The following is a 26312-nucleotide window of genomic DNA, read 5'->3' as shown; positions in this document are numbered from 1 at the left end:
GATCCAGTGCAGTTCAGGGGCCACTTGCGTAGAACATATTCTCAACAGAAAATTATTATATGTTATTTCATGACAGGGCTCTATCGAGCAACATTTCACTTATGATTTTCAGTTCAGTTACGCACGTATTATAATTACTCATGACATGATATTTTTACGTTACGCCAGACTCATGATATTTTCGCCATGCATGCAATTTTATTATTATTACTTGTTATTTATGATATATGCATGCTGAGTCTTTAGACTCACTAGACTTGATTGTTGTAGGTACTGATGAGGTCGGGGCCGAGGCGGGGACCAGTGAGTCATCTTGGGTCGGCAGTAGTAGGAACCCGAGACCTCATTTTCAGCATTTATTATTTTATTTCAAACTCAGTTTTTATCTGTTGTTGAATTATTTTAAATTGTTATTTTGCAAACAATAATTACTTCCGTTGTGCTATTTTGAACATTAAACTCTATTTATCAGTTTATTTTACGAATGAGGCAAATTACTTATTTTAAAAGAAAATTTTAAATTTTTCCGCAAATTTTCAAGTACAAATTTCGGGCCTCTACAGCTGGTATCAGAGCTTATGTTCTTGTAGAGGGTTGTACTACTACTGACCTCGAGAAGCTCACGAAGTCACGTCTTCGGTCTGTAAGTTTTACATTTACGCATTTCGTTTACAGAATGAAATATTTTAACAGCATGCTTTCATGAAATATTTTACGTTCAGATTATGATTATGCACTATTTATTTAAATTTTAAATAAATAATGGAAATTGTGCATGTTAGTTACGTATGGGTTATGTATGGAATAGTATGCCCCCTAGACGCATTCTTGAGCGTGCGAGAGATGATGAGCCTCGCCAGGAGGATAGGGAGGATCAGAGACAGGAGAGGAACGGACCTCCACCTCCTCCACCTGACATGAATGCCCAGATGCTAGCTGGGATGACTCAGTTCTTCGCCCAGTTTGCGGGGAACAATGCTGTGGCAGCCAGGCCGACAGGGTCCGAGGCCACTTATGAGCGCTTCATGAAGATGAGGCCGAAGGAGTTTTCAGGGACGACAGATCCCATGATTGCAGAGGGCTGGATTAAGTCCCTCGAGGTTATCTTCGAGTTCATGGAGCTTGGAGATGCAGACAGAGTTCGTTGTGCCACCTATCTATTCGGAGGAGATGCACGCCTATGGTGGGAAGGAGCATCAGTAGCTTTAAACTTGGCTACACTGAGTTGGACGCGCTTCACGGATGTATTCTACTCAAAATATTTAACTGATGAGGTGCATTTCAGATTGACCAGGGAGTTCATGACCCTGAGGCAGGGAGATATGATTGTTACGGAGTTCATCCGTAAGTTTGAGAGGGGTTGCCACTTTGTGCCCCTGATCGCCAATGATGCTGGAGCCAAACTGAGGCATTTTATGGATGGTCTGCGTCCGATCTTGCGCCACGATGTTAGGGTGGCTGGCCCTACTACTTATGATGTTGCCGTCTCCAGAGCTCTAGCTGCAGAGCAGGACCAGCATGACATTGAGAGGGATCGTCAGGGTAAGCGACCGGTTCCAGTACTACACCGTCCTCCTCCTCCTCAGCAGCAGCATCAGAACAAGAGGCCTTTTCACGGCCCACCCAAGAACAGAGGATAGCGGCAGCAGCAGCAGGGATGTGCAGTCCCGAGGACCTTTGAGCACCCAGTCTGTCCCAAGTGCACATGCCGCCATCCTGGAGCATGTATGTATGGCTCAGGGAAGTGTTACAAGTGTGGTAGTCCAGACCACTTGCTACCGCAATGCCCACAGGGAAGTCTGCCTACCCAAGGCAGAGTCTTTGCTCTCCATGCAGCGGAGACGAACCCAGACACCATGCTCATGACAGGTATCTTAAAGCTTTAAGTTATTATTCGAAATTCAATATTTTCGGAGTTTATGTTTTGGGGTTGAGGTTTTGAACTTAGAATTGTGATAGAATTGCATGTTCTACGAATCAGTGTTATTTTCGGGAATTTAGTTTAGGAGAACTCAGGCCTTTGCATGTCTATAAGTTTAGTTCTTGTAACTATTGGGTTCAACTTAGAGTTCCGATCTTTCAGGGAGAATTTTTATAGCGGGCTCAGCTACGAAAGCCTTGATAGATTCAGGGGCTACTCACTCGTTTATTTCGGAGGTCTTTGCTAACTTTCTCAAGGTCAAGACCGTTGGGTTAGATGTGGCGTATTCAATAGTACTGCCTTCTGGAGAGGAGATGACCGCTACCAATGTGATCCGAGACATAGACCTCGAGTTTAATGGCAATCTTGTTTATGCGGATTTTATCGTACTGCCGATGCCAGAGTTTGACATCATTCTAGGGATGGACTGGCTATTGCGGAACAGAGTTTTGATTGACTTCCAGCGGAGATCTGTTCTAGTCCGAACGCCTGGGATGACGCAGTTCTTATTCGAACCAGACAGGTACTTTCCTTTACCGCGCATTATACCTTGTGTCCAGGCTAGGAAGCTCATGCATAGTGGGTGTCGGGCATTTTTAGCAACCTTTATATCTGTCCCCGAGGCACCCAGTCAGTCAGCCTCAGATGTTCATATTGTAAGGGATTTTCTAGACGTTTTTCCTGAGGACGTCTCCGGTATGCCACCTGAGAGAGAGGTGGAGTTTTCTATTGAGCTTATGCCAGGTACGGTTCTGATCTCAAAAGCACCGTACCGACTAGCACCGACAGAGATGGCAGAACTTAAGAAACAGATTCAGGAACTTCTGGACAAGGAGTTCATTCACCCGAGTTTTTTCTCCATGGGGCGCACCAGTCTTGTTTGTGAAGAAGAAGGATGGTTCTATGAGACTTTGCATTGTTTATCGGGAGTTGAACCGGGTTACAGTGAAGAACAAGTACCCACTTCCGCGGATTGAGGATTTATTTGATCAGTTGCAGGGAGCTTCGGTATTCTCCATTATTGATCTGCGTTCCGGTTATCACCAGTTGAGGGTGAAAGACACTGATGTTTCCAAGACTGCTTTTAGGACTCGATATGGCCACTACGAGTTCCTTGTGATGCCGTTCGGTTTGACGAATGCGCCAGCGATCTTCATGGATCTCATGAATCGTGTATTTCAACCGTATCTTGATCAGTTTGTGATAGTATTCATAGACGACATTCTCGTCTACTCGAAGAATCAGAAGGATCACAACAGACATCTGACCATAGTTTTGCAGACCTTGCAGAAGCATAAGTTATTCGCCAAGTTCAGTATGTGCGAGTTCTGGCTAGAGAAGGTGGCATTCTTAGGCCACATTGTTTCTAGCAACGGTATTGAGGTAGACCCAGCGAAAGTTGCAGCAGTCAGAGATTGGGTTGTGCCGCAGAATGCATCAGAGATCCGCAGTTTCCTTGGGCTAGCAGGATATTAGCGGAAGTTTATTCGGGGATTCTCCTCTATTGTCGTGCCACTCACATCATTGACCAAGAAGAATGCTAAATTTTTGTGGAGCGAGGAGTGTCAAAAGAGCTTCGATACTTTGAAGCAAGCTCTTATCTCAGCACCAGTTTTGGCCATGCCGTCAGGGCCCGGCGAGTTTGTTCTATATACCAATGCTTCGAAGCTCGGTCTAGGCGCAGTATTGATGCAGCATGGGAAGGTGATAGCATATGTTTATGGACAGTTGAAAATCCATGAGAAGAACTACCCTACCCATGATCTAGAGTTGGCAGCTGTGGTATTAGCCTTGAAGATTTGGAGGCATTATTTGTATAGGGAGAAGTGCCAGATCTTTACCGACCATAAGAGCCTCAAGTACTTATTTACGCAGAAAGAGCTGAATATGCGTCAGAGGCGTTGGTTGGAGTTAGTGAAGGATTATGACTGTGACATTAGCTACCACCCGGGCAAAGCTAATGTAGTTGCGGATGCATTGAGCATGAAGGCTGCAGTGATGGCTCATTTGACGATTCAGAGACCTCTCCAGTCTGAGATGCAGAGGTTTGATCTAGAGACTTATCCTCGAGGTAGAGTTCCCTGTCTATCTACCTTGACTATTCAGTCCTCTCTTCTAGACCGTATTCGCAGTGGATAGTCAGCAGATGAACAGTTGGCAAAGTTGAAGCAGAGAGATGAGGCCAAGAGCAGTGTCTTGTATACAGTCAGCGACGGTATTGTGAGATACCGAGACAGAATGTGGGTTCCTAGCAGTGATTCTATCCGAGGCCCATATGTCGCCGTACTCTATTCACCCTAGGAGTACAAAGATGTACAAAGACCTGCAGTTTTTGTATTGGTGGCCAGGAATGAAGAAGGATATCAGGCGTTTTGTATCCGAGTGTCTGACTTGCCAGCTAGTGAAAGCAGAGCATCAGAGACCAGCAGGTTTGCTCAAGCCTCTTCCTATTCCCGAGTGGAAGTGGGAGAATGTCATCATTGACTTCGTGACCGGTTTGCCGAAGTCAGTCAGAGGATCAAATGCTATCTAGGTGATTGTTGATCGTCTTACCAAATCAGCGCACTTCTTGCCTATTAAGACGACTTTCATCATGGTTCAGTATGCAGAGTTATACATCCGGGAGATAGTCCGACTCCATGGTATTCCAGTTTCTGTCGTATCTGACAGAGACCCCAGATTCACTTCCTCATTTTGGAAGAGTTTGCATTCGACTATGGGTACGAAGTTGCTGTTTAGCACAGCTTTCCATTCTCAGACGAATTGGCAGTCAGAGCGAGTTATTCAGATTTTGGAGGATCTTCTCCGCGCTTGTGTTATGGATTTCTCTGGGAGTTGGGAGTAGAACTTGCCATTAGTAGAGTTCACCTATAACAACAGTTTCAAGGCGTCTATTGGTATGGCTCCGTTTGAAGCACTGTATGGCCATAAGTGTAGATCTCCTGTTCATTGGGATGAAGTAGGGGAGAGATCAGAGTTGGGTCCGGAGATTATTCAGCAGGCTGCCGATTTAGTAGTCAAGATCCGTGACAGGATGAGGACTGCTCAGAGTCGACAGAAGAGTTATGCAGATCAGAGGAGGAGAGATCTAGAGTTTGCCGTTGGCGACCATGTTTTTGTGAAAGTGGCACCTATGAAGGGTGTCATGCGGTTCGGGAAGAAAGGGAAGCTCAGTCCGAGATTCATTGGACCATTCGAGATCCTCGACAGAGTTGGGACGTTAGCTTATCGTGTTGCTCTTCCGCCGAATCTGACCGGAGTACACAATGTGTTCCACGTCTCTATGCTGAGGAAGTATATGGCAAATCCTTCGCATGTCTTGAATTTCGAGCCGTTGCAGCTTACTCCAAACCTGTCTTATGAAGAGAGACCAGTGCAGATCTTAGACAGACAGGAAAAGAAGCTTCGGAACAAGCTGGTTAAGCGAGTGAAATTCAAATGGCTTAATAATTCAGATGAGGAAGCTACGTGGGAGTCTGAGCCAGTGATGAGGAGTCGGTACCACGAGTTATTCGGTAAGTTTTAATTTCGAGGACGAAATTTCTTTTAAAGGGGGAAGAGTTATAGAACCAGTAAATCAGACTACGTATAAGCCATGCATAATTTCTAGTATTTAAATTAAAATGATTTTTATGCATGAGGATTTATATTCTTTTATTTAAATTTAATTATTTTACGCAGTAGTTTAATTGTTACCTTTTTAGTTAAATAAGTGAGGTCGGACTGGAGTTGGAGTAATGAGATAAAATTTAATATTAAGAAAACATTCTCAGAATTTATTTTATATAAATAATAAGTTAATTCAATGTAAAAAGATGTTTAAGGAATTATTTAGGTAATTTAAATATTTAGCCATGCATGCAAGATAATGTTATTCCATAATTAATTTATTAATTCAATAAAATATTTAATGGATAGATAAAACTCTAAAGATTTAAAATACAATATTTAACAATATTTTTCCTCCCATTTTTATCAAGATTTCGGCCACTACACATTTGGGTTTAAAAATATTTATCTACTCTCCATTTTAATATCTTTCCTTAATCCTTTCATGGCATAAATAATTCCTTCAACTCTAAAACATCAATAATTATTATTTAAGCAATATTTCACCCCATTTAATTAAATAAAATCGGTCACCCCTTCTTTTAAAAGATTTAAATTAGGTTGACAACTCATCCCTTGTTATCTTTCCTTACTCCTTTCTAGGAAGATAAATCCCCCACCTTTTAATCACCAAGTAATTAATTAATTAAGCAATTCTCTACCCTATTTTGAATGATAGGAAATTGGCCATGCACTCCTAATATCCCTCAAAAATCTTTTGATATCATTCTATTTCCTTATCTCACCAACTCACAAGGAGAGCAAGATTCATTCTCCCTTTTTTCTTGCAATCTTCCCATTTAATTCCTAGACTCCTCTCCCTCACCTTACCACCAAATTTCAGAACATTCAAGAGAGGAAAAATTGTGAGAAAAACCGAGAGTAAACAAGAGAAAATTTGTGAGAAAACAAGAGGGAAGAACAAGAAGCAAAGTCACTCCGTCTGCTCCGCGCCGCGTCGTGTTTTCAATTGTTTTTCGTTCAAAACTTTCCAAGCATGTTTCTATCATTACTCGATCTTCAATCAAGTCGTATAATTAATTTTAAATATCATATGTACACAAATTTGAAGGGAAAAATCGAAATACATGACAAATATTTTCGAAACTAAGGTGCAGATTTTCGGCTTTCCTTCGCTACCTCATGGGTTTGGCTTGTTTCTGTCGGGTTTGGCTTGTTTCTGTTGTTGCAGGGTTTGGCTCGGTCCTAGGCTCCCAAGGCGGCCCCTAGACAAGTGCTAGGGTGTATTAGGATCATGTTGGTCCATTTGTTCAAGCCCTATGCATGCTGAAATTCGGAATTGACAGCAACTCATCCCTAGTGTCACTTTGTGTTCTATTTTTCCTGGTTTGCTGTCAAGCGGGATGTTTCTGACCCTGACTGGCCTAAGGGCCATAGCCATGGTTAGAACATCTCCTCATTATGTCTAAGTCGAGACCAAGTCAGCCTTTCAAGGCTTGGTCCATGGTTGCATCGGTTTTCAAATAAAACAAGCACAGCCCCTTCGATCTCCTTCATTTTTCTGCATGTGAGTTTCGAGTTTATGGTGTTGGTGTAGATCTCGGTTGGCTTGTTACCCCTTAGCCACGGTTCATATCATACCCCTTGATGTATAGATCATGTCATGGCCAATCAAATGGCCACTGGAAAGGTCCATGACAGCAAACGAAGCAATTTCCCCCACGCGCGCAGGTTGCCTCTCGGGTTGGAGTTTCGGATGGTCCATGGTGTTGCTTTGATTTTGGCTGGCCTAGGGCCCTTAGCCATGGTTCAAGCCACACCCTAGGATGTTGGTAAGAGACTCTAGTCGGTGGTTCAAGCCCCAATGGCCGATAGTCTCGAAAACGAAGCACGCAAGCGTAAGAACTGCTGATGTATTTTTGCACAGCAAGTTGGTACTTCGGTTCAGAGGATTGTTTGAGTTCTTGGTTGGCTTTTAGCCTATGGCTTGGACTGGACGGTACCTCATCAAGTTAGGAAGGTCATGTTTTTGGCCGTTTGTGATTCGGTTAAGTTTCGAGGTCGTACGAGAATTTACGGTGCAATGTGCCAAAGTGACTCTCGAAAGAGCGTTTCATGTTTTGGCCTCCATTCACCAAAATTTCGAGTACTGAAATTTTAGGGGCATTATTTCATCATTTTAGGTGTATTTTAATCATGACTAAATGATAGTTTGGTGTTGGTTTGGGTTGGCACGGAGTCATGATTAAATAATAAGTCATTGGGCGTAATTGTCTCGTTTTGGGTTCAATTACAAAGTTGTGGTCAAATTAAATCATTTGCATATTTTTCATGTTAAATTTAGGTCGCAGCGAGCCTGGGAATGATCCAACCCATTCGATAAAATTAATACAGGATATTTAATTATGTTATTTAGTTATATTACGTGCAAAAATATAAAATATTCATTTTTGAGATTTATGCGATATTTCTTGTGGCCACTTCATTATCATGGGATTATTACTTCACCCGGTGGTCACTTACCAGTTCATGCTCAATTATTGGTACGGATATCCAGTCCAAGGGCTGTGATGATCTCTACCGCCCAGTATACTGTGGTTTAGTCTGATCAGGCGATCCAGTTCAGTTCAGTTCAGGGGCCACTTGAGTAGAACATATTCTCAACAGAAAATTATTATATGTTATTTCATGACAGGGCTCTATCGAGCAACATTTCACTTATGATTTTCAGTTCAGTTACGCACGTATTATAATTACTCATGACATGATATTTTTACGTTACGCCAGACTCATGATATTTTCGCCATGCATGCAATTTTATTATTATTATTTGTTATTTATGATATATGCATGCTGAGTCTTTAGACTCACTAGACTTGATTGTTGTAGGTACTGATGAGGTCGGGGCCGAGGACGGGGACCAGTGAGTCATCTTGGGTCGGCAGTAGTAGGAACCCGAGGACCTCATTTTCAGCATTTACTATTTTATTTCAAACTCAGTTTTTATCTGTTGTTGAATTATTTTAAATTGTTATTTTGCAAACAATAATTACTTCCGCTGTGCTATTTTGAACATTAAACTCTATTTATCAGTTTATTTTACGAATGAGGCAAATTACTTATTTTAAAAGAAAATTTTAAATTTTTCCGCAAATTTTCAAGTACGAATTTCGGGCCTCTATAGCTGGTATCAGAGCCTATGTTCTTGTAGAGGGTTGTACTACTACTGACCTCGAGAAGCTCACGAAGTCACGTCTTCGGTCTATAAGTTTTACATTTACGCATTTCATTTACAGCATGAAATATTTTAACAGCATGCTTTCATGAAATATTTTATGTTCAGATTATGATTATGCGGTATTTATTTAAATTTTAAAGAAATAATGGAAATTATGCATGTTAGTTACGTATGGGTTATATATGGAACAGTATGCCCCCTAGATGCATTCTTGAGCGTGCGAGAGATGATGAGCCTTGCCAGGAAGACAGGGAGGATCAGAGACAGGAGAGGAACGGACCTCCACCCTCTCTATCATTCAGCCAACCGAAACATCAGTTGAGCATTCTATCCCAGAAATAACTTCTGTTTCAACTGATCATCTGCATGAAGCATTATCGGACCCTGCTACTGATCCAACTTTCTTTTCCACAACCTCAACAGGAAGTCTTACTAGAAGAGACTTCAGAAATGATCAATACTAAAACTGAAACAACTAAAGGGGCACTGGTCATTTTCAATGAAGAAAACAGAGAGCAACAAGAAACTTTCGGAGCCATGTCTCCAGGCATTACAATAGAAACTGAGTCTCTGTTCGAAGAAATTACATCTATTCAGACCAACCTTGTCGGTATAATGACTTCCATTTCTGACATCCGATCAACACAATTCTTGCACACTGAGGATTGATTATATTAAGGATAATATCATGGGTAAACTACAACAAATCCATAAGGATGTTTCTTCTTTATTCTTTCAGATGGAAGAGCTATGCAAAGACAGAGTTTCAACTGAAACTCATTTCCAGATGCAAGCATTAATGACAAGACGTCTAGACTATCTGGAAAGTACTGTTTCAAAACGAATGGATTTACTACAAGATATCTTAATGAATGCAGTTTCTAATCTATATTCATATGTGCGAAATTTTTCAAGAAAGGTTGATGAGTTTGACAAAAAGGGGGAAACATGAGAAATAAATGATCAGAAAGGAGAAAACAAAGGAAAGAAGAAGAAATGAAGATCAACTGATTTCAGTTGATGTTTGAAGACTATAGCAAGAATTCTTTATTCTTTTATTCTTTGTACGAATCTGTACTTTAGAAGAATTATTTTATCTACAATGAGTTCGAAGAATATTTTTGAGTTCAGTTGATCATTTCATACTTTACAAGTTTTGTCAAACACCAAAAAGGGAGAAATTGTTGGAAACTTAATTTCGGTTGTTTGAAAAACTAATTGATTAATTTATTGGACTAATTGATCAAGTAGTTTGAAGTAACTGAACTACATAAATTAACTGACAGTTGTCTAACTGAAGATTAATGCGCGGTTTATCGAAGGCAACTGAAACCAGCTGAACTGAACTTACAAAGACAACTGACTGATCAGTTGACATATTCAGTTGTGAGCTTATCAGCTGATCATTCAGCTGTACACGTCATCAGTTGAAAAGGACATTCAACCGACAATAGTACAAAGCAGACTGTAACTCGTAGTGGAACGCCGCATTTCAGAGCTTAGAGTGTACGAATGTCAGAAGAATATTGACGTGGAAATCAACGGATATAATGATTCAAATTATATTTAATGTTACCGTTGAAGATAAGCCTATAAATAGGTGAGAATAGCAGTTGAGCAAGCAACCCAATCGATCTATCTATTTTCAAGCTTGCTGTTACCCTGCTGAATTTATCGCTCTTACTCAAGAATCAAAAAACTCACAGTTATCTGATTTATTTGTAGCATTTGAGGCTACCTTTCGAGCTTACCAGCACAAAGCGTTATATTGTTTATTTGATCTTAACTAGATCAGTTGTGCTAACTTCAGTCGAAGAACTGTGAGATATTTAGTAAACTATGAGTTTCAGTTTTGGCAGTGTTAAGTCCAAACTGAAGTGGGTCTGTACAAGTTTTGTATTGATCAAAGTCTTTTAATGCATATTATATCCTTGTGATAGAAAGAGTGACGTAAGAGTTATTTAAATCTCCGAACATCCACAAATCTTTGTGTTACTACTTCAGTTATTTATTCTATCTTTCAGTCAGTTTATTTCCGCAACTATTATCAGTTAAATTGATTGTCATTGACTGACAAGATTCCTAGTTTCATTTTGTCATAGAACTGACACTTCATTCGAAAAGATTTTAAAATCATAAGTGTTTATTCAACCCTCCCCCCCCTTCTAAACACTTCTCAACCAATCAACCGATCTTAACACAGATATTGTTTGTGAATTTCCAGAGGTATTTCCTGATGATATAACAGGCTTACCCCCAGATAGAGAGATCGAATTCGTGATTGATGTTGTGGCAGGAACTTATCCGATCTCAAAAGCTCCTTATCAATTAGCTCCTACAGAAATGAAAGAATTGAAATAACAGTTACATGAGTTACTTGATAAAGGGTTTATTAGACCGAGTTTTTTACCGTGGGGTGCACCTGTGTTATTTGTTAAGAAGATAGACGGTACCCTTCGTCTATGTATTGATTATCGGGAGTTGAATAAGGTGACAATCAAAAATAGATATCCACTCCCCAGAATTGATGACAATTACAAGGAGCCGCCATCTTTTCGAAGATTGATTTACGATCAGGTTATCATCAACTAAAAGTAAAGTCAGATGATATTTCAAAGACTTCCTTCCGAACCAGGTATGGGCATTATGAATTTCTTGTAATGCCATTTGGACCAACGAATGCACCAGCTGCTTTTATGGATTTAATGAATAGAATTTTCAAGCCATGTTTAGACAAGTTCGTGATTATATTTAGAGATGATATTCTCATCTACTCATGAATCGTGGACGACCATCGAGAACATCTGAGATTAGTTTTGCAAACTTTGAAGGATAAACATTTATATGTCAAATGGAAGAAATACGAATTTTGGCTTGAACAAGTAGCATTCTTAGGCCATATCATCTCAAAAGAAGGCATATCTGTGGATCCAAGCAAGATTGAAGTTGTTAATAACTGGCTACGACCAATTACTGTTATCGAGGTACGTAGTTTTCTTGGGTTAGCTGGTTATAACCGTCATTTTATAGCGGGATTTTCCAATATAGCATTGCCTTTGACAGCGTTAACGCAAAAGAATGTGATATTTGTATGGAATGAAGCATGTGATCGTAGTTTCCAAGAGTTAAAAACAAAATTGACATCAGCACCGATCCTTGCTATTCCAGAAGGACCAGGAGGTTTTGTGGTATACAGTGATGCTTCGAAACAAGGTTTAGGAGCAGTTTTAATGCAGCACGGGAAGGTGATTGCCTATGCATCCAGACAATTGAAGGAATATGAAAAGAACTATCCCGCACATGATTTAGAACTGGTAGCAGTGGTATTTGCATTGAAAATATGGCCCCATAATCTGTATGGTGAGCGGTGTGAAATATACACGAACCACAAGAGTTTGAAATATTTATTCACGCAAAAAGAACTGAATATGCGACAACGACGTTGGTTGGAATTAGTGAAAGATTATGATTGTGTTATTAATTATCATCTAGGTAAAAAGTCAATGTTGTTGCAGATGCGTTGAGTCGAAAATCCAGTTCTATTTCCGCAATGCAAGTACAAGAACAAATCTTATGGGATTTAAAGAACTTGAAGATTGATGTTATTCCAAAGGGAGCTACAATCCAGTTATCATCCCTCGTGGTTCGACCAACACTTGCAGACAGGATCAAGGCCGAACAAAGTGTGGATAATGAATTACAACAACTGAGACAGCGAGATGAGGAAAAAGGAAATTTGAACTTTGGATTGAATGGGGGAGGAATATGGACATATCGATGTAGATTGCGTGTGCCAAAACAAGGAACGATAAGAACCGACATTCTTATAGATGCACATGCTACACCCTACTCGATCCATCTAGGAAGCACGAAAATGTACAAAGATTTGCAACCATTATTTTGGTGGCCAGGTATGAAAAAGGATATTGCTCAATTTGTTGCACAATGTATAACTTGTCAACAGGCCAAGACTGAACATCAAAGACCAGTAGGACTCCTAAAACCATTACCTATTCCTGAGTGGAAACGGGAATATATTACGATGGATTTCGTTCTTAGTTTGCCAAGAACAGAAAGAGGATTCAATTCTATATGAGTTATTGTGGATCGACTTACGAAATCAGCTCACTTTTTTTGGTGAAGACCACCTACACGATGAATCAATATGCTGAAGAATATATCAAAGAGATAGTGAGGCTTCATGGCATCCCTGTGTCCATTGTATATGATAGGGATCCAAAATTAACATCTGCATTTTGGAAGAGTTTACATCATGCTATGGGAATTAGATTGGCATTCAGTACAACATTCCACCCTCAAATTGATGGACAATCTGAACGTTTGAATGTTCATCTGAACGTGTGAATCAGATCTTGGAAGATATGTTGAGGGCTTTACTATTGATTTTCCAGGTAGTTGGGATAGTAAACTACCATCGGTTGAGTTTATATAACAATAGTTATCATTCAAGTATTGGAATGGCACCATATACTGCATTATATGGTAGAAAATTTCGATCTCCAGTACATTGGGATGAAATAGGAGAAAGAAAGTTATTAGGCCCTGAATTGGTACAACAGACAGCCAAATTGGTAACCAAGATCAGAGAAAAAATGCACACTACCCAGAGTCGACAAAAAAGTTATGCTGATGTGCGACGTCGTCCATTGGAATTTCATGTTGATGATCATGTATTTGTAAAAATATCACCATTGAAAGGGATTTTGTCTTTTGGTAAAAGAGGAAAATTAAGTCCAAGATATATCGGTCATTTTGAAATCTTGGACAGAATAGTAGACATTGCCTACCGAGTTGCTTTACCACCGAATTTGTCAAATGTTCACAACGTTTTTCATGTTTCCTAGCTACGGAAGTATTTGGCCAACCCATCTCACGTTCTTCATTATGAACCATTGGAGCTTGCATCGAATCTCTCGTATGAAGAACGGTCGGTCAAAATCCTCGATAGGAAATCAAAAGTGTTACGAGGCAAGGAAATACCCTTAGTGAAACTATTATGGCACAATCATGCAATCAAAGAAGCAACTTGGGAGCGAGAAGACGAAACTCAACAGAGATATCTTGAACTATATGGTACGTCAAATTTCGAGGACGAAACTCTTTGAAGGAGGGGAGAATTGTAATGCCCGGTTACTCGTACAAATGATAATAATGCGTTTATGTCATTTATTTTATAGTTATTTAACTCATTATGTTTTACATATTGATTGAGATATCGATATTGAGATTGAATATGATTTCTAGATTTTCCATAATGTATTGAGAATGAATATGTGTCTAAATAGTGATACTAAGATGTGTAGGTAAAAGTAGTGTAATGGAAGTTGGTAGGAAATGAGATGAAAATATGGCAGTTTTTACGGGTTTTAGCATAATGAGTTGAATATTTAATCAAATTATGTGAGGCCACAACCATTAGAAAGCTAAGATATAATGTTACAACTTTCATGTCTTGGATTTCGTTAAAATCATTGTGGAAGACAAGCCAAAAGTGCCCCGAAGTGTGTCGTGTGTATTGTCATTCCTTCACTGACACATGTTGGGATAATAAGCATAACATTTTACTCAGACCTTCAAATGTCATGAAACAAATTAACAAAGCAAGCCAAGACATAGGGCTACAACTTTAATGTTTACCACTTTTTCAGATTATGAAAGGAAGAAACGTTTCTGGAGCGATCTTTGATGAAACAGTGTGCAGGGCCGAATGCTACGCGCTCGGGCGGAAGAGAATGACCGCCCGAGTGCCGCCTTGTATATAAAAAGATAACTTCGACTTTTTCTAAGAATTTTCCACCATTTCTCACCTTCTTTTGCAGCAAGAACTCGAAAGGAACAAGAACCCTTCCTCCCAAAAGCTCATTTCTTCCTTTTCTTCATCATTTTGAAGTAGAAACTTAACTTCCTAAGTGTAATTTTTATCTCTTTTGGTTGTTATACATGTAGAGGAGTAGCTTTCACCTAGTATAGACATACTAACTGAACTATTGATATATTTGACAGTATAGGAACGAGAAACATCGTCTCAAACCAGTATTCGTACACTTGGACTGTAAGTTGGCATGTTCTTGAAGTAATACATGAGTAATATTATGATTTCAAATGCTTCCCATTGATTATTGCTATATGTACATCGTTAGTATGTTTATTGATGAAAACATAGCACCATATTCCATTGTTATGTATTAAATATGAAAGGAACTCATGAATATTGAATATGGGTGCTATGTCATGAACATGAACATGAACATGAAAGGAAAATGACTGATTTTTATATGATATAGAGCTTATTGACATCATGGGTAGTTTTAAGTCCACCAAACCAATTGGCCAATATATGTTCATGGGGCGTGGGGTTGTCAAAGGTGCTCCCTGACGTCCAACACAGTAGTAGCTATATAATAAAGCAAGCACAGTAGTACATGTCAACTAATGAGGCTCAAATACACACATGAACATGAATATATGGTATGGTATGACATGATTTAAAGATTCATTGTTGATCACGACTTGATATGTATGTTCTTTCTATGCATATTGATACGTATAAGTGCCAACTTATTGAATTTTATAAACTCACATAGCTCATGTATTACAGGATCAGGTAATGAAGATTCATAGGATGCCAGTTCGCCAATGGATGCCTGTGACGTGCCTTACCTCGACAAGAACCTGTACGTCTTATTGTATAGCTTCCGCATATGTATTATAGTGAATGAAATGTCAGGGTTTGAAAAAAATTTTACAAAGTTATGTCTATGCGTATAATGATACCGAGTATGTTTGTTTATAAGAATACGATTATATGTACGTATTGTTATTGTTGCTTGAGTTATTGGTGTATAAAAAATATAGGGACATCATGCCAAAATTTTTATAAAACATCAAATTGATGCCCCTTGTTTGAATTGTTTCATAATATAGATATATCATTCAAATCCTATTTTGATTATGGTAATTGTGTCAAGTATAGAGTAAGGGTGTGACAAATAAATTGGTAATTCCAGCAGCTGGTAGTTTAAACAAATCAACGAACATCGATCTTCTGAGTGATATGAAGATTCCTTCCTTGAATAGTACAGATGATTCCCCATTTTCCATATAGGCAGTATCAAAGAATTCCTTCAATAGGATCTCGGAGTATTGCTCACTGCATCCCAAAAAGGAACGAAGGCCAGAAGATTCGAGCATTCGGAACATAGCTTGAATTGGCTTATTGGTCATGACGAGCATTGTTGCGACTTTGATTGTTGCACTACCAAGAGCAGGTTGTCAACAAGTAGTATAATTCGGTGATTCCGAATATCGTATCCACAGGGAAGCTAAGGTAATTACAAGTCCACTACAATGTCTTTTTGTTTTTGTTTTTAGTTTTTTTCTTTAATGGTTTGAATCTTTAATTGGTAATTTTTAATTGTTCAAATTTTAATTTAAGTAGTTGAGATTAAAGGATCCACTCTTGGCAATTTAATAAAGTTAACATTAATGAACATTATTGAAATTCACTTAATAAAATGGTTCCAATATATATTAAATAATCATATTTTTATTATGTTATATATTATTATCTTATAAGTATATAATATATACCAGAACTTATAAATGTTGTCAAGTATTTATTGTGCTATATATATATTTGTAAACACTAAATCAAGATTCCCACTTTAAATGGTTGGTAAAACCAAACAAACATTTAAATGGTACCAAGAAATTAATATTATGATATAATCATATAATAAATCAAGGCATCCACTTTAAATGGTTGGTAATACCAGATTAACATTTAAATGGTTCCAAGAATTTAGTGTAACATATAGCAACAATAAATCAAAACTCCCACTTATAAGTAGGGTATAATAATATTTAAAGAAATAAATATAACATAAACAATAAATAATGATTAAATAATATAAAACATAAATTATTATCTTTTAATAACCTTATTATCATGCCAAGAGTTTCACCTTTTCATCTCAACTTTGGGAAGTTAGCTACTCATTGTTCAAAGTGTAAAACTTTGAATATGAATTTAACAAGCTAATTATATTTAAATGAAGAAATAAAGGAAAAACAAAGAGAGAAATATTATGAACTCAAAGGTTTGTTCATAAAATGAGGGATATCTCAATACATTACAATGCACCCCTATTTATAGCCAAATTTGGGGAGACAACCACAAATAAAATATTATTTTTTACACATAAGTCTTCATTGGTGTTCCAAGAAAATAATATTTTAATACACATCACTTTTGAAAATCTTCCCATCTGAATTTTCTTCTCCACATAAAATAAAATATGTAGATATCTGAGTTGTTTGAATTGTGGTATTTTTTTAAACAATTTGACCAAGTAATTTGATAGATATGATCAAAATACTAGAGCATGGTAAAACTGCCACTTCTTTGGTAACTTTAATTGTTGCTTAATTTGATCCCACTTGTGAGAAGATTTTTATCTCATGCTTGCCACCAATATTGTAGATATTAACATCAACTTTCTACATGTCCAAGAATCATCTTAATCCCATTTGCAACGCCAAGTTTATTGTTGTTTTATCGAACCTGTAAAAAATAATAAAAACTTATAATTACACAACAACTTATATTTTATACAATTTATTATAAAACATATAATATTTAAACATTTAATAAAACAAAAACTATATATTTATGTTATAAAACATTTAATTAATATACAATTTTTTATCTTTATCACACTCCTCAACCAGCTTATTGCTAGTCCCTAGCAATTTAAGCGTTAATAGCAACACAAAACATATTGATTAATTTAAATAGAAATGTAATCAGAACTATCCAAGTGTTTAAATTAAATTTGAAAACTGTCAAAGTAATATCAAGATCATTATAATTATAATTTATGAAATAATATGAACTGATCAATTCAAAGCTTATTTTCAGGTAGTTAAATGTACATGGCCTTAAGAAATTTCTACTAACAGTCTCAACTCCATATCCTCACAGGTTAATAAGTGTTTCAATTTATGGGAATGATTTCTCTCATGGAGTTGGAATACAGATAAATGCTCAGGAAAATGGTTTACAGAATACAGACAGACAAACGAGCCAAACTAATCAAAAGATAGGAAATCCATAGATTCAAAATCCAGTTGTTCTTATTATATATTTTTTTCCTGATTTTTTTTTTACATCATGGAATCAGACTAAGTTTATGCTTCTTGACCACATATTTATTTAATTTGTAAAATGTATTTCTCTCTTTCTTTCTTTTTTTTTCTTTTTTTTTTATTTGTATTTTTATGAGAGATAAATGGGTCGCAGCATATAACTTAGAAATTACATAAATCTTCAACATCTTTCTGGTTTTTTTCTTTTTTTTTTCAGGAAATATCAAATTTTTTTTCAAAATAAGAACACAAGATCTAAACAATAAATAGCCTCTCTGATGATCAATAAAGGCTCGCAAGCTGTTTTCAAAAAAATTTAGGCACTCATATCAGGTATATCTTAGGCCATATACATTAATAACCGATTTTATCACAATGGTTAATCATTCAAAAAGATTTCATAAATCATATTTTTATAGTGATCAAAATATTAAAATTGAATTTTTTTTTCAAATAAAAATTTAAATATCCTTAGATAGATTATTACAATTTCTAATCTAAACCTTTCAAACATGTAATGTATGATATTTTTGCAAAAATTACTAAGATACAAACAATAAACATGTTTTTATTTTAAAATAATTTTACATGTTTTTATTTTAAAATAATTTTTTTTTAATTATTTTTTTTTTTAATTTTTAAGTTTGTTCTCCCTCCAATCAGAATATGACATTGTCCCTAATATCAAAATAACTATTAATAAAGAGTACATAATGAAAGAGATATCACCTGGAATTGTATTGAAGATAACAAACTGAAACAAACGCAAACCAATCCATGATTTTTGAATCAATGATCCAACTTTCTTTTCTTACTGCTTGATTGCGACCAATTGATATTTGTTATCATCGGATCAGGCTTATGAACAAAAGCTTCCAAATCATCAATTAATTGGTCGGCAGTCGAAGCACAGACGAGCATCCGTCGTGAATTTTCTGAAATGAAATTCTGTTCCACAGCTTTATCATGAAATGTCAACAAACTGTCATAATAATTATTGATATTCAACAAGCCCATAGGTTTATTATGGATATTAAGTTGTGCCCAAGAAACAGTGTGAAAAATTTCTTCTAATGTACCAAAATCACCTGGTAGTGCGATAAAAGCATCAGAATTTTCAATCATTTTGGTGATTCTTTCATACATAGAAGAAACTTTTAATTCCTTCCCAATCGTAACACCTGTAATATTTCCTTCAGCTAAGGCTGTAGGAATAATACCTAAAACCTGGCTACCTCCAAGATGAGCAGATGTTGAAACAGATCCCATTAGCCCAATATTACCTCCCCCATATACCAAGTGAATTTTTCTCTCATCCAATATCTTTCCAAGATTATTCGCTGCTTCTACAAATACTTCATTTTTTTCGAACTCGACCCACAAAATACACAAATATTTTTCAATGTTTGTGCAGAGGATCCAACCATGTTTTTACTTTCTTTTTGGTCTGCGAAAATAGAGAAAAAGATGAGAGATTTTATAGGGGTAATATATTATCATGACAAAACTATGGGTCGTAGCTGAAAGCAGAATAATCAGAATAAACAGTAAAAATAATAATGACACACATGCATATAAACAGTAGTGTGATTGTGGCTCACAATTTTCCTCTGGTTTTACGTCCAGAAACGGCTTCAACGCCTTCTATGAGTCGAGGATATGCTTCCCACCCAATTTTCTTATAAATTGGCAAACAGGGTCTTTTTTAGTCGGATTCCCAAGACTATGACGCTCATCTTGAAATTGTTTCCATAAACGGAGAAGTTCAATATGCACATGTCCACTAGAATGCGTCTCAAGAGTCAATAAGATGTTATCTAAAGACTCCTTACTCAGCCCATTCTTAATGAAACCAATTTTATCTTCTCTGTTATCGGAAACACATCCCAAAGATCTGCATCGTTTGTCACAAGTCCATGTTGCACACTTATGACAAACCCCTAACCTTTTGGCCCTTCGTTTTTTCGCATAAGTGCTTTTTCCTAATTCAGACAAATACCCAATGAGCAATGATTGTGGAACTTCTCCTCCTAATCGGACCTTAGCTTCTATTACAAGACGAATATCTTTTGGAATTCCTTTTTGCATTAACAATCTCAATCTTTCACACCTACCTGCATAAATTTTTCTTAGAACATTTTCAGAAACAGAAGGAAAATATTTACAAACTTTTGAGAGATTTTCATCCATTTTGAAAAGAAAAGAAATGATTTTTTTTTATTTTTGTATCAGCAATTGTGGGAAACTGATTTAACCGACTATGAGAGTCACGGAGTACCATTATCCGCCATTTAACCGGGAAAATAAAAAGATTAAGAAAATCTGAAATAAAAACAAACAAAATTAAATACAACATAAAAATTTAAGGATCAAAAAGGGAAATAAACTCTTGCTGAAAGATTTCATTTTTCAAAAATGGTTTAAGCCTTTGTCCATTCACTTTAAAAACATCACCATTTTTAGGATTTTCAATATCCACAGCTCCATAAGGATACACATGCTTTACAACATATGGGCATGTCCATCTTGATCGTAATTTTCCTGGGAATATGTGAAGTCGAGAATTATAAAGAAAAACTTTTTTACCAATCTCAAAAGATTTTCTAAGAATTGTTTTATCATGAAATGATTTGATTTTTACTTTATAAATCCTTGAATTCTCATACGCATCATTTCTGAGTTCATCAAGTTCATTAAGTTGCAATTTGCGCAATTTGTTGCAATCATCCATGCTTGAATTAAAAGTTTTGATCGCCCAATAAGCTTTATGTTCCAATTCCACAGGCAAATGGCAATGTTTTCCATAAACCAACCTATAGGGAGACATATTCAATGATGTTTTAAAAGCTGTTCGATATGCCCAAAGTGCATCATTAAGTCGCAGAGACCAATCTTTTCTATTTGAGTTAACATTTTTTTCCAAAATTTTCTTTATCTCCCTATTAGCTAATTCAACTTGTCCATTTGTTTGAGGATGATAAGAAGTAGTTACTTTGTGAGTAATACCATATTTTTTCATTAATGAAGCAAATGGTTTATTAACAAAGTGAGTTCCCCCATCACTTATCATGGCTCGAGGAATTCCAAATCTACTAAAAATATTTTCTTTCAAAAATTTGATGATGATTTTATGACCATTTGTTCGACATGGGATTGCCTCTATCCATTTGGAAACATAATCAACTGCAACTAAAATATACAAGTATCCAAACGACGGTGAAAAAGGTCCTATAAAATCAATTCCTCAACAGTCAAAGATTTCAATTACAATGATAGGATTCAAAGGCATCATGTTTCTTTTTGAAATCGCACCCAATTTTTGACAATTTTCACAGATCTTGCAGATTTCGTGGCTGTTTTTAAACAAAGTGGGTCAATAAAATCCACACTGCAAGATTTTTGCAGCCGTTTTCTTTGAAGAAAAATGTCCTCCGCATGCTTCTGAATGACAAAATTTAATGACACTACTTACCTCATTGTCGGGTATGCAACGTCGAAAAATTTGATCTGGACAATACTTGAACAGATACGGATCATCCCAATAAAAGTTTTTTACCTCATTCAAAAATTTTCTTTTATCTTGGGAACTCCATTGCGGTGGCATTTTTCCTGTCACAAGAAAATTTACTATGTTAGCAAACCAAGGTGTAGTAGTAACTGAAAATAGATGTTCATCAGGAAAATTATCGTTAATTGGTGTCATTTCACAAGATGATCCTGTTACTAGTCTCGATAAATGATCGTCTACGACATTCTCGGTTCCTTTTTTATTTTTGATCACAATGTCAAATTCTTGGAGCAACAAAATCCATCGTATCAGTCGTGGCTTTGCATCCTGTTTGGTCAACAAATATCTAATAGCAGAATGATCAGTAAACACAATAGTCGTTGATCCAATCAAATAAGAACGAAATTTATCTAATGCAAATATTACAGCAAGTAGTTCTTTTTCAGTTGTGTAGTAATTCATTTGAGCATTGTTTAAAGTTCTACTTGCATAATATATCACGTAAGGCTTACCGTTTCTTCTTTGACCCAGTACTGCACCTACTGCATAATCACTCGCATCGGCACATGATTTCAAATGGTAAAGACCAATCAGGAGGTTGCATGATAGGAACAGATGTTAAATGTCGAATGATTTTATCAAAAGTATTTTGACATTCTTGAGTCCACTCAAATGCAGTGTCTTTTGTTAAGAGGTTACAAATGGGTTTAGAGATTGAACTAAAGTTCTTTATAAACCTTCTATAAAATCCAGCATGTCCCAAAAATGAGCGAATTTCTTTAATGGTTTTGGAAGGGGTAAATTGGCAATGACATCAACTTTGGCTTTATCAACATCAATTCCATGAGACGACACGACATGTCCCAGAACAATCCCAGAAGTAATCATGTAATAACATTTTTCCCAATTTAAAATAAGACCTTTTTCCTCGCATCATTTTAAAACTTTTTCCAAATTTTCAAGACATTTATCAAATGTATTCCAAGAAACAGTTAAATCATCCATGAAAATCTCCAAACAATTTTCAACCATGTCGCTAAAAATGCTTAGCATACATCTTTGAAATGTTGCTGGGGTATTGCATAATCCAAATGGCATCCTTCTAAATGCAAATGTTCAAAAAGGGCATGTGAATGTAGTTTTATCTTGATCTTCGAGTGCAATGAGAATTTGATAATAACCTGAATATCCATCAAGAAAACAGTAGTATGGATGACCTGCTACTCTTTCTAAAATTTGATCCAAAAATGGTAATGGAAAATGATCTTTTCTAGTGGCGTCATTTAGTTTTCTATAATCAATACACATCCGCCAACTAGATAGGACTCGACTTGTTAACAATTCACCTTTTTTCATTTTTTATCACTGTGATGCCAGATTTTTTTGGAACTACTTGTGTTGGGCTTACCCACTTACTATCAGAAATATGGTAGATAATCCCAACATCAAGTAGTTTGAGAACTTCAGTTTTCACAACATCTTTCATGTGTGGATTTAATCTCCTTTGGGGTTGTTGAGATGTTTTTGCATTTTCTTCTAAGTGAATTTTTTGAGTGCAAATTAGTGGATTAATGCCCTTGAGATCTTCTAGTGTCCAACCAATTGCATTTTTATGTCTTTTAAGCATATCAACTAATTTACCTTCTTGATCATTTGCTATTTTGGAAGAAATTACCACCGGATATGTTTCATCTTCTCCAAGAAATGCATACTTCAATTCTTCTGGCAAGGGTTTTAACTCCAATATGGGTGGTTCGTCTTTGTTCTCATATTTTGCCTCAAATTCTTTCTCTGATCCTGGTAACGAGTGATACCTTATAAAATCATCAAGATCAATTTCAATATTTTCTTTAACAGTTTCAATTGAACAAATATCTAATTGATCACGAGTACTCCCTTCTTGAATGTTTTCTTCCACAAGAGTTTCAATAAGATTTTCATCTTCATTTTCATCTCCTTTGTCATGTGGTTGCTTACAAAGATTAAAAACATTGAGCTCCAAGGTCATGCTACCAAATGACAACTTCATTATTCCATTCCTGCAATTTATAAGAGCATTAGAAGTTGCTAAAAATGGACGACCCAGAATTACAGAAGTTGCATTACAAGCTTAGATAGGTTGTGTAGCTAAAACTATGAAATCGACAGGATATACAAAGTTATCAACTTGGACCAACACGTCTTCTACCATACCTCTTGGCACTTTAACAGATCTATCGGCAAGTAAAAGTGTTACCGAAGTAGATTTTAACTCGCCTAGATTGAGTTCTTGATAAACTGAATATGGAAGTAAATTCACACTAGCTCCAAGATCAAGCAAGGCTTTTTTAATCTTTCGTTCTCCAATAATACATGAAATAGTAGGACAACCAGGGTCTTTGTATTTCAAATTATTATTATTTTGAATGATTGCACTTACTTGTTCGGCTAAAAATGCTTTCTTTTTCACATTCAATTTTCTTTTCACAGTGCACAAATCTTTCAAAAATTTGGCATATGATGGTACCTGTTTTATTGCATCTAATGAAGGAATATTAACTTTTACTTGTTTAAAATATCATATATATCAGAATTCAAATTTGATTTTTTTGTATTTTTCAATGCATGAGGGAATGGTGGTGACACTGTCTGTTGAACCTCCTCTTCGCAAGTTATGGGGTCCACATCCTTACCCTTTGGAGTTGATTTATCATCATCTTCACAAGATTCAGGAATGGATTTTTCCACAACCTTACCACTTCGAAGGGTAATAACAGATTTTACCTGATCCATCGGTTGAGTTCCAGAAGTTCCAGTTTGTGAATGATGATCCTTGGGATTAGGCTGTGGTTGTGAAGGAAATTTATCTTTTTCATGAACATTAAGTGCAGATGCAAATTTAGCAAGAGTATCTTTCAAATCTGTCATGGTTTGAGCAGTTTGAGTATTGATAGACTCGTGCTTTGCAATGAAAGAATTCACTAAAGCTTCCAAATTTCTTTTAGGTGGAGGAACATAAGGTGCATAATTTTGAAAATTTTGTTGAGTTTGAAAATGTGGTTGCGGAAATTGTGCAGCATTATCATTCCTCCAACTAAAATTTGGATGATTTCGCCAATCTGGATTATAATTTTGAGAAAATTGTTCAAAATTTGGCCTTTTGAAATTGTTCAAAACATTGACTTGTTCATGGAGACATTCTTTAAAAGAGGGCAAAGTGGGACAATTTTTTGTAGAATGATCACTTGTATCACAGATGTGACACGCAATTTCTTGAATAACTTTTAATTGACCATTTTTTTTCAATTCAAGTGCCTCAACTTTTCTTGCCAAAGAGGTAAATCTAGCTTGGAGATCATGTTCATCTTTGAGGGTGTACATACCTCCACCAGATGTGGGAGATTGAATCTTGTTCGATGGTTCGATTGTACCTATAGTGTCCCAATTTTGAGCATTTTCAGCTAATGAATCGAGATACTCAATTGCCTCATTTGGATCTTTATCTTCAAATGTTCCATTACACATAAATTCAACCATTTGCCTATCTTTAGGTGTTAAGCCTTCATAAAATTGAGAAACAACTCTCCAAATTTCAAAACCCTGATGTGGACAAAGATTAAGCAATTCTTTGTATCTATCCCAACATTGATAAAAAGTTTCTCCTTGTTTTTGAGTGAAAGTGATGATTTTCCTTTTAAAAGGATTTGTTCTATGAGATGGAAAAAACTTTTTCAAAAATTGTTGTTGCAATTCATCCCAAGTTCGAATGGATCCCGATCTAAGATTTTTTAGCCAAGTTTTAGTTTTATCTTTTAAAGAAAAAGGAAAAAGCTTAAGTCGAATGGTGTTCATGCTACAATTTAGATCATTATATGTGTTGCACACTTCTTCAAACTCTCGTAAATGCATGTATGGATTTTCAGAATCTAAGCCATGAAAATTGGGTAAAAGTTGGATAATACCGAGCTTAAAATTGAAATGAGATGCATCAGGGGGAAAAACTAGACATGAAGGTGCACTAGTACGTACGTGTAGGATTCATGTGATCTCTAAGTGTTCTTCGTCTATCATGATCATGTTGAGATTGAATTTCATCTTCATTTTTCTTGGATGGGTTCTTCCGCCAAGTTTTGTAAAAATAAAGGATTATTTCGAATGAGTCGACCACTAAGTGTACGTGACCAAATGCTCATGCAAATGCAAATGCAAAAGAATAAAAACATACAAAAGCAATAAAAATTCAAATAAAGAAAAATAAACTATAAACAAAATTAAATAGACTTGAAATTAAATTATACTTCCCCGGCAACGGCGCCAAAAACTTGTTGCGACTTTGATTGTTGCACTCCCAAGAGCAGGTTGTCAACAAGTAGTATAATTCAGTGATTCCGAATATCGTATCCACAGGGAAGCTAAGGTAATTACAAGTCCACTACAATGTCTTTTTGTTTTTGTTTTTAGTTTTTTTTTCTTTAATGGTTTGAACCTTTAATTGGTAATTTTTAATTGTTCAAATTTTAATTTAAGTAGTTGAGATTAAAGGATCCACTCTTGGCAATTTAATAAAGTTAACATTAATGAACATTATTGAAATCCACTTAATAAAATGGTTCCAATATATATTAAATAATCATATTTTTATTATGTTATATATTATTATCTTATAAGTATATAATATATACCAAAACTTGTAAATGTTGTCAAGTATTTATTGTGCTATGTATATATTTGTAAACACTATATCAAGGTTCCCACTTTAAATGGTTGGTAAAATCAAACAAACATTTAAATGGTACCAAGAAATTAATATTATGATATAATCATATAATAAATCAAGGCATCCACTTTAAATGGTTGGTAATACCAAACTAACATTTAAATGGTTCCAAGAATTTAGTGTAACATATAGCAACAATAAATCAAAACAG

At 36.2% G+C, this 26312-nt stretch overlaps 1 pseudogene; it reads right to left on the bottom strand.

The window, feature by feature from the left end:
* Positions 1-19541: 19541 nt before the first annotated feature.
* LOC142537618 (uncharacterized) lies at positions 19542-24921 on the bottom strand (annotated as a pseudogene).
* Positions 24922-26312: the final 1391 nt, after the last annotated feature.

The sequence above is a fragment of the Primulina tabacum genome, chromosome 2 (assembly GCF_025594145.1).
Source record: "Primulina tabacum isolate GXHZ01 chromosome 2, ASM2559414v2, whole genome shotgun sequence".
Classification (NCBI taxonomy): domain Eukaryota; kingdom Viridiplantae; phylum Streptophyta; class Magnoliopsida; order Lamiales; family Gesneriaceae; genus Primulina; species Primulina tabacum.
Note: the sequence above shows the minus strand (reverse complement) of the source record. Positions and strands in the feature narration are given on the sequence as shown.